Source organism: Callionymus lyra, chromosome 5 (genome assembly GCF_982586985.1).
Source record: "Callionymus lyra chromosome 5, fCalLyr1.hap1.1, whole genome shotgun sequence".
NCBI lineage: Eukaryota > Metazoa > Chordata > Actinopteri > Syngnathiformes > Callionymidae > Callionymus > Callionymus lyra.
Window position 1 is genome coordinate 14964644 of NC_141822.1, and position 15685 is coordinate 14980328.

The 15685-nt window shown below is 38.0% G+C and overlaps 1 protein-coding gene across 5 annotated transcripts in view; it reads right to left on the reverse strand.

Annotated features, from left to right (window-relative positions):
* The window catches only part of vav2 (vav guanine nucleotide exchange factor 2), a 184451-nt gene that overhangs the window by 61517 nt on the left and 107249 nt on the right, over positions 1-15685 (reverse strand). The window lies entirely within an intron of this gene.

A 15685-nucleotide genomic window follows, 5' to 3' on the forward strand; every position in this document is an offset into this window, starting at 1 on the left:
GAACAAGCACATATTTGTAGTATTCTCCAAAATATGTCCAAAACATTAGCTTTAAAAGCCGCTGGAGTCAAGTGTATCCTCTCATCCTTAGTCATTAGCAGGATTTCGCAGGACTGACGCCATCTATAGGCCCAAAGTTTGATTACAACACAAAAATGAACAAGCTCTTAGTTGTACACGGTGCATTCGATACTTGCATGTGAATTGTACATATATATAAATATATACACTTACATGTAAGTGTGTTTTTTTTTATTAAATTGTATTTTACATGCACTTTATTAAAAAAGTAAAAATATAAACCGCAAAATAACTATGATACGAATAAATAAATATGATTTGAAAGCCCCAAAATGTAATATCGTTTTTTTGAAAATAAAACTGATTAAAGTTCTGATAAATATTGCAATACAGTAATGTGAAAAAATATTAAAATGTAATATTGTTTTTTCGATGACTTTTCACACACCCCTAGTATCGACACATGTTAAAGAGATCCGAGGCGTCCCCAGACATTTTTCCGCCGTCGATGAGGGACAAATTGAATTTATCCGACTGGTTCCGCCTAGAAAGTCTCTTCGGCGAAATAATCCAGATGGCATATTTTGCAAGGTCTAGTGCGGCTCCACCGCGGTGATCCACACTTTTCTACGCCTCATTATCCAGCGTATTTCGGAGAGACCCTCCCTTTTGCCATGATGGTGCCAGATGTCTCCTTGACGAGGAAGGGGGGGAAAATTGTTATCTCAAACACCCTTTTTTTTCCCTCTCCAACGGCAGGTGTGTGATCTGAAGCCTCTCCGAGTCACACTGGTATCAACGGTGAAGCCTGTGCTCATATCTGCTATCAATACCAGACTCGCCACCGGAAGGTCACTCGTGCAAAAGCACCGTTGACCTTTCCGTCGCTCTGTTGAAGTACTTTTTCCTGTTCAACGCCGTGGGTTTTGAAGAGAGCTAATTAAGCCCAGCACTCGAGCGTACACAAGCGTTTACCTTCCACTGCAGTACGGGAGTGAGACGTTGCTTGTTGATAAGAGCCATGTTGTTGTGCAAATGATCGGACCAGACGGCCATAGTTAGCGAACGATTACACACAACAGAGGGGGGGGGGGGGGTTGAAGGATATCGTGGTAGAGGAGGAACTTCTGATGATGTATATCAATCCGGACATGATCATCTTGTTGCCTGGTGGCACGCGGCCCGGTTAGCGTCGCTGCAGGCGGGGGTCGCATATGGCGCTGCAGCAACACTATAAGATTTGTTGTAAATCTGTTGGTGGCCTACTTTGTTTCTTTGTGATACTATAGGTACAAACGTTACGAGATGACTCCGGGGACTGGAATGCGCTTGGAGGGGAAGTTCGGATATAGTTAATTTGGCAGGGTAATGATCCTATTTTTGAGCCTTTGTTAGACAATTATGGCAAAAATTATAATTATGGTTATATAACTTGAAATCCCGATCCATAATCCAGATAATACAAGATCTTAGTAAAAACACATCTGTATTTTTAATAAATTACAACAAAACATCAAGTAAATAAAGTGAAAAATACATTAAATGATAAATAAAACAAATATAAAATGTATAGTTAAGTAGGACGAGGTATCGTGAAACGGCGGCTACGATACGATATCATATGTTGCAATAGACTGTAGCAACAAGGATATATTTGTAATATTGTCCGAGTACTTGACGCTGGAGTTGCAGAATTTACAGACCACATGACTCTTGACACAACTGCTTTCCTTTTTTTTTTAAAAAAAACTAAAATATGTCAAAACATCCACTTTAAAAGCTGCTTGAGACAACTGTATCCTCTCATTCTCAGTGATCGCCAGGCACTCGCGAGGAGTTCCTTTAGCTGCGTAGAACGCAATGACTGCGCAATGACAAAAGCTGAGAATATTTAAATGTTAAATTCAATGATATATTTACCAATCAAGAACTATGATAAACAATAAAATATATATAGATTTTATAGCGATAAGTTGTGTTGAATATTGTTGCGTGAACATTTTATATTATATCACATTTTTTTCACCCCGTAATAATAACCAAAATAAATGCTATCTACGTAGTAAGTAAATTTACAAAGAATCTACTCTTGACATAGTTTGGCTCTTTTCAACGTGTATTTAAGACACGAGTGGCTTGACTTCGTATCTTCGCTCTGCTCCTTTCTTGTTTTTTAAGGCAGTTGAATGAAGTTTTAACCATGTGGTCGCCCCCTAGAGGCCGGCTGGCTGACTGGTGAAATCACTTCTTGCTTAAAATGCATTTAAGATGCAATTTTTATACGTAATAATCAAGAAGGTTTTGTAGACTAATCCATGCGTTTCAGTTTAGTAGCCGAGTTAATCAATAACATATCAAGTGTTTAAAGTCACTTGATATAACATGTAATTGCATTTGGATGCAACAGGAAGTGAAACATATTTCATTAATGTGTCTGAGAAACAAGGCACAGAGACTCTAATTCACCCCCTGTTGTTAAGAAACTTGTTATGAGCTTGAAAATTAAAAGAAAAATACTTTTGTGTTCATTACTGTACTTTAAGCTAAAGCTTCTACTTCACGACAACACGGACACAAAAGACTAGCTTTTTTTTTTTTTTACAGTGTTAACAGTTTTCCCCGAGAGCACATGTGTTACTTGAGCATTACACTTCCCTCACCCTTTTTTCTGATCCTCCGGTTCAAGTCGATGCAGCTGAGTCTTTACACGCATTAATAGTCTCCCTCTCATCTCCCCGGGGGGTCCTAATGCCGGGGCTGGCCAGCAGATAAAGCTGCAGCGTTTAAGAAAATACAACGAGTTATAGCGTTTCATTTACACGTCGTCTCTCTGATCTACCGTTTACAGAGATGTGAGATTTATAGTGATAAAAAAGGAGGCATCGTTTCTTAATAAAAAATGTTTTTAAATTTCCAATCAGTTAATTTAGAGACGTATCAAACACTGAACTCGCTCACACAAATTCAGTCGACTCCACGAAGACCGTCACTGAGACCCATCGCACCTGCCGACCTTCTGTAAATATGCAGAGTCGTCAGTTTGGACGCAGAGTTCCGATGTGATTAAGATCACATGGATCGAGCCATCGACAAGTCCATGTCAGGACACACCCAGATCTGCCAATTGTACTTGTATTTCATTTAGGAATAATTGTATGACGCACCGAAGATCAATTCACATGCTGGGTTTAATCCATCATAACTGAAACGTGTGCTCGGATCGACACAGCATAACGCAGTCCTTGTGTTTGGCTTCCTTTTGAAGAAGCCAGGATAGTATTTTTTGTAATTTATTATTATTATATTACCACCCCATACCCCCTTATTTTATCACTGTGCCAATGTTAATTTATTATTTTCATACATAATGTATTTGGATGTAATTTATGTTGTTTATTTCAATTTAATTTATCTTATTTATTTCAATTTAATTCATGTTATTTTAATTCAATTTAATGTATTTCAATGTAATTTATGTTATTTATTTCAATGTAATTTATGTTATTTATTTCAATGTAATTTATGCTATTTATTTCAATGTAATTGATGTTGTTTATTTCAATTCAATTTATGTTATTTATTTCAATTGAATGTATGTTATTTTCATTCAATTTAATGTATGTTATTTTAATTCAATTAAATTTATGTTATTTTAATTCAATTCAATTTTTTGTTATTTTATTTAAATTAAAGTTATATTATTATAATTAAATTTAATGTATGTTATTTTAATTCAATTAAAATTATATTATTTTAATTCAATTAAAATTAAATTATTTTAATTCAATTAAATGTAAGTTATTTTAATTAAAATTAAATCCAATTAAATTAAATCAATTTCTATTTAATTAAATTAATTTATATTCAATTCGACCTAATTCAATGTATTGAATTCAATTGAATTCAATTTATTTAATTCAATTTATTGAATTCAATTTAATTCAATTTATGAATATATGTAAATTTTTAAGAATATCAATTAAGCAAATGGCTTTAGAGGTTAATAGTTAAATATTCCATTCTAAAAATCCCGACCGTGATTGACACAGAAAACATGTGTTTAAATAAAGTCATCAGATGACAGCATATCATCCCTGTGCTCAGAAACAGATTCACCACTGAGCTGAAAAGAGAGACAATAAAAGTGTGACTCTCAGACTGTTACTGGCTCAAGTGAAATCAAATCAAGTGAGTTGAGAGTGTTTTCACGGTGCGTTCCGAGCAGATGGCTGAGGAGACGGCGCTGCCTGCACGACATCAATGGAGGAACGCTGGAGCTCATGTGTCCCACTGCCTGCGGGAGTTTCTGCCTTTTTACAAACCTCTGATGGAACCCCCTTCCTTGTGACCCCCCTTTGGTCCGGGCTACAGTTTACAAGAACCAATTTAAGTTTCTTGATGAGGCGGCGAAACAAAAATGGTTTGTGAAAATTGATTTAAAAACTGGTGTTTTTGTGAGCGACCATTGATAACAAAGATGATAAGAACAATAAAAAATTCATGACAATAACAAACTCCAGTCCTTTTACTACAATTTTAACTTGTGGTGTTGATTTTCTCACGGAGTTATTTTTGTTTTATTTATTTGTTGATGCTGTTGTGTTGTATTTGTGTTTGTGTCATGTTTTTATTTTGGTGTTGGTCATTGTTGCGTTTATGTTGTGTTATGTTTGACCTTAGTTAAGTTGCAGTTGTTTTTGTGTCATGTTTGTTGTTGTACTTGTGTTTCCATTTTAATGTTGTTGTGTTGGTTTTTGTTGTATTGTATCATATATGTTTTTTTTTTTTGTTTTTTTTGTTTAATGTTATAGTGGGTCTCTGTTGTGTTTTGTAGTATTGCGTTTATGTTGTGATGCTGTTGAATTTGTGGTAGTATTGTGTTTATGTTATCTTTTATGTTGTATTGTGTTAATGTTGTGTTTGTATCATGTTTTTATTGTTGTGTTGGTCGTTGTTGCGTTTATGTTGTGTTATGTTTGACTTGAGTTTGGTTGCAGTTGTGTTTGTGTCATGTTTGTTGTTGTACTGTGTCTCTATTTTATTGTTGTGTTTTTTTTGTTGGATTGTATCATCTATGTTGTGTTTTTTGTTGTAGTGTTTTTTTGTTTAATGTTATAGTGGGTCTCTGTTGTGTTTTGTTGTATTGTGTTTATGTTGTGATGCTGTTGCATTTGTGGTGGTAGTGTGTTTATGGTATCTTTTATGTTGTATTGTGTTAATGTTGTGTTTGTATCATGTTTTTATTGTTGTGTTGGTCATTGTTGCGTTTATGTTGTGGTATGTTTGACTTTAGTTTGGTTGCTTCTGTTTCATGCTTGTTGTTGTACTGTGTTTCTATTTTATTGTTGTTGTGTTGGTTTTTGTTGTATTGTATCATGTTTGTTGTGTTTTTTGTTGTAGTGGTTTTTTTTTTTTGTTTAATATTTTAATTGGTCCCTGTTGTGTTTTGTAGTATTGTGTTTATGTTGTGATGCTGTTTCATTTGTGGTGGTACTGTGTTTATGTTATCTTTTATGTTGTATTGTGTTTCTGTTGTGTTTATCGGGGGTTGCATTTATGTTGTGTTTTTGTCATGTTTTTATTTTTGTGTTGGTCATTATTGTGTTTATGTTGTGTTGTTATGTTTGACTTTAGTTTGGCTGCAGTTGTGTTTGTTGTTATTTTTGTTATAAAACAAAAATAAATCCTTGAATCCTTGACAGTCATGTTTTCTGTTTATTTATTTTACTTCGTGTTTAGCCTTCATATCCTAATAGAAATTATGTTTTGACTATCACGAGTTGTGACTTCAGTTTAAAAGCTAAAGTTGAAAAAAGGACTAGAGTAAGATTTCAAGTCCTCGATGATTCAAAAAATAAAATTTGATTTAAATAATTTGGCTTCAAATGCAAAAGTCATCTCATTCGAACAGACTTTCATTGCCAAGTCTATTCTAAAGTTCCACTGACATGAATTCATTGGATCACAGTACATGTGTTTTATGACAGTATACTAATGTAATTGCTTTCACTTGCCTTATGATGGTAAAGACGTTGTCAACTCATTAACCTAATTACCATCTTTGTTAGACAACATCGTCATCCTTCAGGTCATTCTACCATTTTGTTCCCCGTTATTAGATCTCTGAAGATACAGATGGTGAAACACTTTTCTGACACATATTTCTTTGCACTGACATGTAGGTCAGAGCTGGGCCGACTGACCCGGGGCAGTCAGGAGCTTGAAGGGGAAAAGACGATGATGTACGTGAGCTCATTCACAAATATTTGACTGATTTTATATATACATGGCGCTCAAATATCAGTCAAAATGTTGGTAAACTTTGCTTATCGTATGATAACTCCATATACTCAGCAATTCTCATAGTATTACTCAGTGATTCTCACAGTATTACTCCACAAGTCTCGTAGTTTTACTCAGCGATTCTCATAGTTATAATCAGTGATTCTCGTAGTATTACTCCACAAGTCTCGTAGTTTTACTCAGCGACTCTCATAGTAGTACTCGGCAATTCTCATAGTTATACTCAGCGATTGTCATAGTATTATGCCGCGATTCTTGTGGTATTAGTCTGCAATTCTCGTAGTATTACTCCACAAGTCGTGTAGTTTTACTCAGCCATTCTCATAGTCATACTTAGCGATTCTCATAGTATTACTCAGTGATTCTCGTAGTGTTACTCCACAGTGCTCCTAGTATTTGTCTGCAATTTTCGTAGCATTACTCTTTGTTTCCTGTAGCGTTACTCCGCGATTCTCATAGTTTTTCTCTGCAATTCTCGTAGTATTACTCCGCAAGTCTCGTAGTTTTAACTAGCAATTGCCATAGTAATACTAAGCAATTCTAGTGGTTTTACTCAGAGATTCTTGTAGTATTACTCCAACTTTCTTGTATTGTTACTAGACGTTTCTGAAAATGTTACTCTGTGATTCTGGTAGTATCACTCCGTAATTCTGTTAGTATGAGAGTATAGTGCGGCTTTACATCTCCGCATGAGGCTACACCAGTTATTTTCTAATTTACAAAAAATATTAACAGTGTAAAAGTAAAATAAAGTAAAATACAACTCTCCCATCACATGACCAAAACAAGCCTAACTGCAGCTCTGCATCCCTGGCATGTCATTACCAGTGAGAATAAATGCGACGAAATAAATTGCGTGTTGCGAGTTATTGATTTTTCTTAACGGTTATGATACGATATCCTTGGAAGCATTTACACGTTTAAACGTTAACACCCCTATTATAAATACAGTGCCACTTGGTCCAAAGTGGTGTATATAAGAGGAGCTATATATATTTATTTTGTTCTTCCTAGGACCGGTTTTCAAGCACATTAAATAAAGCAGATATATCAGAGACCTTGTCACAAACGCTGATCTAACAGGATATGTAAAGTTCATAACTGGAGCTCGGTGGATTTATTACAAGAGGGATCTGCGCTTCCGCTCAGGAAATTGTATGAACCTAATCAGACTTCTCGGCTGGATGCGAGGTCTGCATAAATCCTGATTGCAGTCAGATTGGCACCTGCCTTGTTGCGCAAATCTCCTCAAAGCAGGCGTTACAGCTGCTTGATTACAGGGGATTTCACTGTGTTTGTCCAGGCAAGCAAAGCAGTCCGTCACGCCAGCCGACCAGCTGACCTAAAGAACCCTGTTTAACATCGGGGCCAGACGAAAATCCCCTGCCAGTCTGCAGAGGGAACGTTGCCCAGGCATCAGAAGGAGTTACCACTTATGTCACGGATTCAGAATGTGGGTGAACTTGAGAATACCAGACTGGTATTAAACTCGGGAGAAACATTGGCCGGCGTTCCCTGCATTAACCCCCCAGGGGGCGTCATTATGAATTATTGATGCGATTATGTGCCTGCAGATCAATTTGCAGCTTGTTTAGCTTCAGGACCTCCAAGCATTGATTTGATCTGAATACATCTAGAAAAAGGACAGAGGGCAACGGAGCCTTAAATGTTCGGATTGTATTCCAGCGACTGCCCCAGCTGTTTCATAATCAGCAGTATTCCGTAACCGTGTCCGTGACCTGCTCCATTTCACGCCGCCGTACGATGGTCCGCTCACCTTACTGTGACGCTTCCTGGTGCCACGTGGCGTTCATCCAAGTGTGTGTCAGCACGTAACAATTCACTTGTGTGGTGTGGACCCTCGCAGTACACAGATCAATTGTGTTTCATTAAAAACCCTTCGAGCCAACATTTGTTGCCATTTAAACGGGACAGGTTTTGCAGCTCTATAAATACCGATATATTTATTTATTTTTTATTTACGTAACAGCTATTACTGTCCGTCAGTCCAATCTTGAATTCAATATTGTTTTGTTTTCCGAGTCAAATGGATATCAAGCTGTGACATTATAGTTGTAATTCAACACAAGGACATTGCTAATAACCCTCGCTGACATGAGACACTGTGTTTCAGACTATTATTTTATATTCAGTCACCATACAAAATTCATTTTATGTATAATTGGAAAATGACTAACCTTCAACCTCTTTTTTGATTAAGACGTTCTCTTCTCACTAAAATGATTGCAGTGGCTTGTTTTCATTTGAATGGTTAGTGGTGGATGGATGAATAGATTGATGGATGAACAGATGGATGGACCGATTGGATGGATAGATGGATGGACAGTTTGGATGGATGGATGCATGGATGTACAGACTGATGGGTGCACGGAATAGATGGATGGACAAACAATTTTACACAGATGAATGGATGGATGGATGAACTTTTATGTGGATGGATAGATCGATGCGTTGGGTGGGTGGATGGATGGCTGCAAAGAGAGAAAGACATAAGGATGGATGGATGGATGGATGGATGAACAGACTGACGGATAGATGGATGGATGCAAGGAATGCATGGATGGATGCAAGCAATAGATGGATGATGGAAAGATGAATGTTTATGTGGATGGATAGATCGATGCGATGGGTGGGTGGATGGCTGCAAAAATAGACAGACATAAGGATGGATGGATGGATGGATGAACAGACTGACGGATAGATGGATGGAGGCAAGGAATGGACGGATAGATGCAAGGCATTGATGGATGGATGGATGGATGAATGTTTATGTGGATGGATAGATCGATGCGTTGGGTCGGTGGATGGATCGCTGCAAAGAAAGACAGACATAAGGATGGATGGATGGATGAACAGACTGACGGATAGATGGACGGATGCAAGGGGTGGATGGATGGATGGATGCAAGCAATAGATGGATGGATGGAAAGATGAACGTTTATGTGGATGGATAGATCCATGCAATAGGTGGGTGGATGGATGGCTGCAAAGATAGACAGACATAAGGATGGATGGATGGATGGATGGATAGATAGATAGATGGATGGATGGATGAACAGGCTGACAGATAGATGGATGGATGCAAGGAATAGATTGATGGAAGGGCCAACAGACAAACTGTTAGATAGATGGATGGACGAATAAACAAATAGACAAATGGACAAATAGAAGGATGCACGGAAGAAATAGATGGATGGATGAATGGACAAATGGACTGATGGACAAATAGAAGGATGGACGAATAGACAGACGGATGGATGCACAAAATAGATGGATGATAGATGCACAGAAGAAATAGATGGATGGATGAATGGACAAATGGACGGATGGACAAATAGAAGGATGGATGAATAGATAGACGGACGGATGCACAAAATAGATATATGGATAGATGCACGGAAGGAATAGATGGATGGATGAATGAATGGACAAATGGATTGAAGGATGGACATACGGGTATTGGATGGAGAGCTGGACAGACTTATGGACGGACGGGTGGATGGATGGATGGAAGGACAGAATAAAGGGATGGAAAGCTGGATGGATGGACAGACAGATGGACTATAAGGACAGACAAATGAAAGGATGGACTGACTGACAGATATAATAAAAGGACAGATAAGAGGACTGATGGACGACGTTCACAAGTTAAGAATTGAATTCCACTCCATGTAGCTCCTGCACTTTCGTGTCAACCGTGTTAAGTGTGTCCATGTCCAAGAGATCTCTGACGGGACATGTGGTGACACTGGATTAAGGCCACGGAGCAGGTCGTGAAGATAAGGGGGGATCAAGTGCGAAAATGGGGATTTCCCTTCCTGTGTTTAGACCTCCGTTGTTGAAGGCTAATGCTTCCACATATAGGCCTTATCGCTCACAGTCACCCGAGCCTTTGTGAGTCTGTTTGTGTGTGTGTGTGTGTGTGTGTGTGTGTTTGTGTGTGGCACGAGATGGTCCAGTGACTGCTGCTCTCACAGGACCAGGAAGAGAATGAATGGGATTAGGGTGACATGCGTAATCCGGGGAGGGAGGTTTGCTCTCGCTCTTCTGCTGGGGGAGATAAGGAAGTTGAGAAAAGGGGGGTGTGGAAGAAAAGGAGGGGTTCCCCACATAAACATCTCCATTCCAGATTTTTGGGGACAATTATTGAACCTTGCATAAAAAAAAAAAGAGGAAACAAAAACTAATCATTAACATGAATTAGAGCAGACGGTGAAGTGTGGCCCAGGGGGTCACATGTGGCCCTTTTATTGTATTCATTAGTCCCTCACGGGGTAAAACATCATGTAGGAACTGACCGTTTTATTTTGTGTTTATTTATAGTCTCTAAATATAGCCTTAAGGTTTAGGTTTTAGCACTTTTGTACTCCAATTTTCTCTTTTTTGCAAGTATTTATTGCCCCTAAAAAACAAAATAATAATAATAATATTAAAATAAAATATTTGGAAAGTATTTGCTTTCATATCTAATAGCAATATTAGATGTAATAATTTTAGCCTGATATTTTTTTTGTTGCTTACTTTTGCTTGCTGGCCTCTGCATAAAATGTGGCCCCTGAGGAAATGTTATTCCCTGCCACTGAATTGAAGTTTTTGGTCTAAATAAATAAATAATCAGCCACAAAGTTGAGCTCTCCTACACCACAGACCGCACTGTTTACCCAAGACTTCATCAAGACCCACTTCGGAGGTGCTAAGTCTTATTTATACATTTATTTCACAGTCACTCAGGGATATTTGGCATCTGCTTCCGCAAACGTCAACCTCAATTAAAAGTGCAGGGAATGTAAAAGTGATGTGGCTGGAGATGGTCGGGTACGATAGATCCCTTCAGCGGCAGCGCTGCCGCCCCGGAGGGCTCATCAGACGGGTCCAGCCGGGTGTTTCTATGGGAGCAGTGGAAGTGACAAGTGAACAAAGAGCTTCCATTAGAGGCCCCTGTACACTTCACTCCGCTGCTATTAAGTCACTGATGGTTGAGCCGTGAATGCCGCTGACAGATGGAGGGGAGTACAAGGGGAGCCATGTTGGGAGGAATCCCAGTCACTGCCAAATAGAAAAGTTTTTTTTTTTAAAGATGTGATGTCGAAAGTATCGCTTCTTTTCTTAGGGAGGGAAACCTTTGTTTCTCTTGCAATGGATGCACAATCAAACAGATGGATGGATGGATAGAACAATGTATTGGTTGGATGGATAAATTGACAAATAGACGGACAATACAATATCTTGGCAAACATTTCCTTTTGTTACTTTTTTAATGCGTTAGACAGGAAGGCCCTGCTTAGGGTAAACTCCAGGGGCCTCATGTACTAAGGGGTCATACATACAAAAACCGTGCAGACCAATTTTAGTTTTTTTGTAGTTAAACAAGTGGATATTAAATTATTTACAAACTTATAAATATGTTCTCATTCACCAAACTGCTGATCTGTACAGTATTTATTAAGAGAATATCGATCGTTTTGTACAGAATATTTTAATCGCTATTTCACGCTATTCAGAAAAAAATGTAAAGGAATTATGAGCTTGTTTTTAGAATATAACGAACAAAATGATCATCTGATCGCTTCAAGTCTACGAGAGTCACAGACGTTCTTGTGGAACAACATCACGTCAGTTTGATCAAAGTGAAGCTGCAGAATGAAAGCAGCTAAAGGTGGTTTAACTCATGCGATCACGTGATCGGCGCGATCTTCTTAAAAAACATTAATATAAATACACCGTCACACAATTTTTTTCATTTGTAAACCAAACGCAATGTAATAAGAATTTGCACATTCATATGAAGCTCGGACAACCAGACCATCTTCACAACATCATCAATACTCAGCGTTTTGTCAGAAATGTTTAAAATAACTGAATATAAACTGTTCATCAAGTTTAAATTCATGTTTTCATTTGTTTTTTCTGATCGCAGGGGGGGTGGGGGGGGTATCACGGACTCTGGTTCATTTAAATATGATTTAAATATGTAAAGGACGTGGAAAGGGACAAACAAGTCTGCGATTAATCCCACGTTGATTGGTATGTACAAAGGCAAAGTGCTTTTATTTGTGTGTACGCACAGATTCATACATCTGAATATTTTTGTACTTTTTGCACCATTTTCTGGATTTCAGTGTCCGACCGTATTTAGTGGAAGATCCACAAACTTCTTTGTACAATTGTCATCCATTTTTTTTGTAGAACCATCTCATCGGTTTGGGTCTTCTTTGAATTCTAACCAAGATATAAAGATTATATAGAAGCAACTAGGCTTGTGAAAAAATATTGATACAGCAATACAGTATATAATGATGTTTCTTCACAACACTGTATCGATATTCAAAATAACTATGTTGATTAAAAATAAATACAATAAAATGAACAGTATTATTCTTGTTTTTATTTTTGGCTTTTGAATTATTCTTCATTTTCACATAAAATGAAATAGTTCACTGCAACAGGTACAATAATATGCCGCAAGATCCAGGCCATGACTGAGGATGAGAGGATACAGTCGACTCTAGCTGCTTTTAAAGCTGATGTTTGGACATATATTGGTTTTCGAAAGAAATAAAAGCAGTTATGACTGTCAAGAGTTATGTGGTCTGTGAATCTTTCAACACCAGATACATAAAAAATCATAAGATGACAATACTACACATACTGTATATCGTTGTTTCTACAGTATCTCAACATATATATTTAATATATTGCATCTTTGCCCCTGTGATATGCAACGTATTGCCAGATTATTGCCAATACTCACCCTTACTGTACATGCAGCCACACCCAATCCAGACAAAGGGAAAGAGTTCAATCTAGAAATGGCTTTAAGAAAGATGGGTGTCCTTTTTGTCATCTAACACATTTCCAGCAGACGGCGGAGTGTGAAATAAGCCGGAGGAATGAGGAGGAAAAGTCCAACTTCATCTATCACAGTGATGGAGTGGTGTGACACACTATCAACACTGTATGCACAACTAGAGGCAATTCTCCAGATCCACTTGCTCCGGAAAGAATCCATTTTTTTTTTCCCCTTGACATTATCATACCTGAATTAAAACATGTTTGCAGTGGTTGAAAAATAGTTTAGCATGTCAGACCTGTGGGTTATTTTTCAAACAGAAGTCAAGGAAAATGTGTTTCAGAGACATGAAAAACTACATTAAAGGATACACCATTTTTTTTTCTGCTGCCAGTGTGAGTGTGTGTGCGCCAGGTGTGTGTAGCCGACAAATAAGTGTGCAGAATAATGAGTTAGATATTCAGTTTCAACTAATCTTTTAGATGAATTAAAAGCAGATAGAAGTATATATTAAATCCACTCATCCTTCTACTGCAACTATAGCTTCTGTCAATGTAACGCATGGGTAAGCCGAGTATAGCTGATTTACATTGTAATTGTTCACAACGACAATTATTTAAATGTATTCACAGAGTTTAGATTATAAATAATATAAGATATAGAATCTTAAGTATAAAAGAAGATATAAGTGTTAAGGAGCAATGAATTTGATCTGAAAAGTGCCCAGCTAGGTAGCAACTAGCATACACTGCAAATAAAATTGACATAGTTAGTTGAGTTTTGAAGCCAATTCACTGTCGCCATCTTGGAAAAGCAGTCTTCGGGTTATCAAGAATCCGGGCAGAAATATGAATGGGCGATAAAACCAAGCCCGAGGCCGATAATATTAACTTGCCGGTTAAGTCAACCACGCCCCTTATTATGCAAATCATGAAACTGATAACCAGAAATATGCAGTTTTAAACGTCTAGACCACTTTGCCTTTACTTCTGAAAACTGGACGTTGCCCCTCGGCAACTATACAGTTCAAATATCCTTCATCTCTCATGACAAGGAATCGGAATTGTTACAGTTTCCCTATGAGGGTACTGGAGGGTAAGGTTAACAGACTCTATCAAACTACCATTTCTACAATTAAGAGAGCTTGTGAAATGGACCAGACTTTATAGGCACCGTTAAAATGACCCATTAAACCAGGGGTCCCCAAACCTTATCCTTTGAGGGCCACATTACTTTTCCCTTCTCTCATGGGGGATTGGGTCAGTGTTTAAAAGAAAAAGTGTGATGAGAAATGTTGATATATTTCAAAGACCTTTTAAAGAGATTTAAATGTAGGTAGCTGTAGAATATATCAACTAAAAATCATACAGTCTTGATTTTTATTTAGCTACTAATGTGACCCCAAAAAACGGGTGGTCCTATATTTTTGCCAACCAATGTATGTGGAAAAAAAAAGAAAAATGTGTCTCTGGTATTGTTCAGGGTTCAGGGAAGAGCTATTAAAAATACATTTGGAGAAATATATGGAAACAAATGCAGATTGTTGCCATGTAAAATACAAATATTCATAGTCATTGATATTCTGCACACTTCCATATGCACAAAAGGGTGGGAGGTGGAATTCCATTCAATCATTTTGTCAGTTGAGGTATGAGAAAATAAATCAAAAGGATTAATTTCTTATTAATGTCCACTTTGAAGAAAGTATTTCACAGGGATGTGGGTTTGATTGTTTTCAGTTGATGAGTCCAGGCTTGTGTCTGCTTCAGACAGACCCCCCCCCCCCCAAAAAAAAATATTTGAAACAACATGGAGTCGCTGACTTTCGCATTCCAGGACAGAGAAGACAAAAAAAAAAACGTGTGGTATGAAGATGTGAACAACACTGGGTGGCGAGGAGAGGAACGTGTCATGTTGCATTGCATTGGCAAGGAGATTGGCGCTGGTTAACCTTTCGCGATGGCCAGACACATGTGCCAACACTAGCTGTCCGTGTGGCATCGTACTTCCCTTCCCCCCCGCCCCCTATTCTGGAACGCTTCCTTACGCCCCGATTCTTCTCACCGAATATTTTCACATCCCCCCCCACCACCGTGAAAACACCCTTAACGGCCCATATGACAGCACAAGAGCGTGAGAGGGTGGGTAATGTGTGATGGGGTGATGGGGGGGGGGGCGTGTGCTCCGAGCTACATCAACCAACTGTGCTAATCAGCCAACATGAACAGACACCAAAAAAAAAAAGGAAAATAGAAAAAGAATAATACATGACGATGAACGGGGGGGTCTTAAAAGGGATTGAGCGGAGGCTTTAAAGTTCTACGGTCACCAGTGAAACGTCACTGAGCTCGGTTATAAATTCTCTCTCATCCCAGTGACAGTTTTTTTTTTTTACGACCATTCTCAGCATGAGACAAACAAGACTTCTGTTGCAGACGATTCAGTCTGGATTACGGTCCTCTGAAGACGAGAAGTTACAAATCCTTTCACCCGCTTTTATCCCATAGTAAAACAATTGGCCTGTAAATAAAAACATACCTTCAACATTCT